The sequence below is a fragment of the Poecilia formosa genome, unplaced genomic scaffold (assembly GCF_000485575.1).
Source record: "Poecilia formosa unplaced genomic scaffold, Poecilia_formosa-5.1.2 Scaffold2, whole genome shotgun sequence".
Taxonomy (NCBI): domain Eukaryota; kingdom Metazoa; phylum Chordata; class Actinopteri; order Cyprinodontiformes; family Poeciliidae; genus Poecilia; species Poecilia formosa.
The window spans coordinates 6,440,508-6,442,987 of record NW_006799941.1 but is presented as its reverse complement, the minus strand read 5'-3'; the positions used below and the strand labels follow the sequence as shown (position 1 = coordinate 6,442,987).

The 2,480-nt window shown below is 41.4% G+C and overlaps 1 protein-coding gene across 9 annotated transcripts in view; it reads right to left on the bottom strand.

The window, feature by feature from the left end:
- The window catches only part of erc2 (ELKS/RAB6-interacting/CAST family member 2), a 52,127-nt gene extending 50,008 nt beyond the window's left edge, over positions 1–2,119 (bottom strand). For 4 of the 9 annotated variants that reach the window (XM_016671778.1, XM_016671771.1, XM_016671768.1 and 1 more), the window contains exon 1: positions 1,960–2,118. The gene's annotated coding sequence lies outside the window, so the exon portion shown is untranslated. Of the gene's footprint in view, positions 1–1,959 lie in introns of all 9 variants that reach the window. The other 5 variants (XM_007552105.2, XM_016671786.1, XM_016671793.1 and 2 more) reach the window with 2 other exon arrangements.
- Positions 2,120–2,480: the final 361 nt, after the last annotated feature.

Below are 2,480 nucleotides of genomic sequence, written 5' to 3'. Positions count from 1 at the left end.
AAGTTTTAAAGATTGCATTTGAGTTTCCATGGCCTATCAAATGTTGGGGGGCCACATGTGGCACACGGGCCTTGAGTTTGACACATGTGCATTACGCCATAGAACTGCCAATTGGTAATTGAAGTAAAGTAGCTTGGATTTCAAAGAAGCCTACATTGAAGTTGATTGGCAAATGAACCATCACAAAAGAGGAAGGCTCTTGTTGTCTCATTGGACCCCAAGAGATGTATAACCTACAAAAACTGTTTCTGTTGTCTGGTTTTGAACCAGAGACCTATGGCGTGTAAAGCAAACATGATAACCACTACACTACAGGAACTGAACTTCGCTGCTTTGTTTCGGTTTGAGGTTCCAAAGTTGATGATGTGAGATGCAACATGAAAATTTCAACTGAGGTTTGCACTCAGATGCCTGGATTCAGAGTACAGACCATGACATCACAGAACCCATGTTGACCTTTAGTAAACACCTGTGATGAATAGAACATGCAAAATCTGTTTCTGTCTGGTTTTGAACCAGAGACCTTTTGCATGTGAAGTAAATGTGATAACCACTACACTACAGAAACTCAACTCTTTGCAGTGTTCCTGGTAGATGATCCACATTTTGTTAGAGACTAGTGTCAACGATGGGCATGGAACAATGTCAAATACTTACAGATCCTCTCAGAGAGCACAGTAACTTGGTGAACAAACTGTCAGACTTATACTTGTGCCTAATTTCACATTACAGTCCATAAACTAAGCCTGGCATCAAAAAATTGTATTGAAGATGTCATTAGCAGAGACAAATGGTTCTACAGAGACTTGGCTAAATGACTATAAAATAAAATCAATACTTAAAAATAAAAAATGGTTCAAAAATACAGTTAACACATTAAAATAAAAAATATCTGTGAAATACAATCAACACTTGAAAATTAAAAATGGTTCAAAAATAATATCAACACTTAAAAATATAAAATCTCTGGAAAATAAAATATCATGTATGTTGTTTTGAAAAACATTCTAATATAAGCACTTTTATCAAATCTTCAGTGGTAAGATCATGTAAGTTCTTCTTAAATCCATGGAAACTCAACAGTTTGTAAGGTAGGTTAGCTCAGCAGGTTAGTGCACCATGCTGGTAATGCTGAGGTCATTGGTTCAATCCCCATATGGGGCAATTCATGTCTAAGGTCTTTCAGACAATCAACACTTCAAAATAAATAAGGGTTCAAAAATANAAAAAAAAAAAGCCATCATACAAATAACGCCATGTGTGGAGTTATATGGCACTGGGGAATATATGACATGTAGGGGAATTTTGTTGATATTTCTATGAAAGAGCAGATGCAACACATCCAGCCTCCTCATCAAGCATTCTACTACAGATCCTGACGCCTCCATGCCTCCTCCAGACTCAAACGCTTGGTGGACTGGATGAGATGTTAAATGTCTCCAAATTGGCCCGAGCACTCACGTCACCAAATGCCAGCGTTAGCAGACTTTGCTGCTCAGAAATAGCTCCTATATATTACAATATGTTGCCAGCTTTGATCTGAAGGTGGAATTGATGAAGACTAGCAGGGCACGACCGAGCAATTGACAGCACGCCGGGCCTACATGCTCGCCTGAAATATAACACTCTAACCTGTCGTGTGGGGGAAATCTTTATTTTTAGGAACAACGGCGCTCTGTCATCGCCTTTTCGCGACTATAGAGTAATATTAGTTTCCAGGAAACGGCTAGCTTATATCGTCTCGCTTAATTAAGCGAGCAGGAAAAAGATTTGGTTAAATGGACACAGCCTGTGCCTTTTTTTTTTTTTTTTTCTTTTTACCCCCGGCGTATCGCTCATCAAAACGCGCACAACAAAACGCGAGCGAACACGTTACGTATTTCAGGCGTCATTCTTTCTAACGTTACAATAGTACGTGTTAGTTTTTCAGCCGTAAAATATCAACAGATACAGGTATACCTTTTCAGATGTCAATTGGTCTCCTTGGTCGCTCTGGACGGCATCTTGTCGCCTCCATTCAAGCCTAACAGCCTCTCTCAGCATCCTGCGCTGTCATTGGGCAGCGGGCAGCCTCTCTCTCCTCCTCCACACGGCCGCGAGCAGCATCACTGCGATACGGCAAGTGGCAGCTGGCAGGAGGGGATGGGCGGATCACATGCAGGGGGAGGAGAGAGAAGGAGCACCGGAGAGCGGCCTGGTGCTGCTGATGGTAATGTTCAGAGTTGGGCTGCTCGTCTTTCACAGATGTTTACTAGTCTAGGATCAACTCACACAGGTGACCCGAATTATTCGGCTTCAAAACTTGTTTTATTTGATCACAATGCTCCGCAGGGGTATTAATACCCCTGTGAACTGTATCCCCCCTCTTTTTTTTTTCATTTTATCAGTTTTTTTTCCATGTAGTATATGAACTCAATCTAGAGCAGGGGTGTCAAACTCAATTTCACCCAGGGCCACTTCAGCATATTGGCCACCCTCAA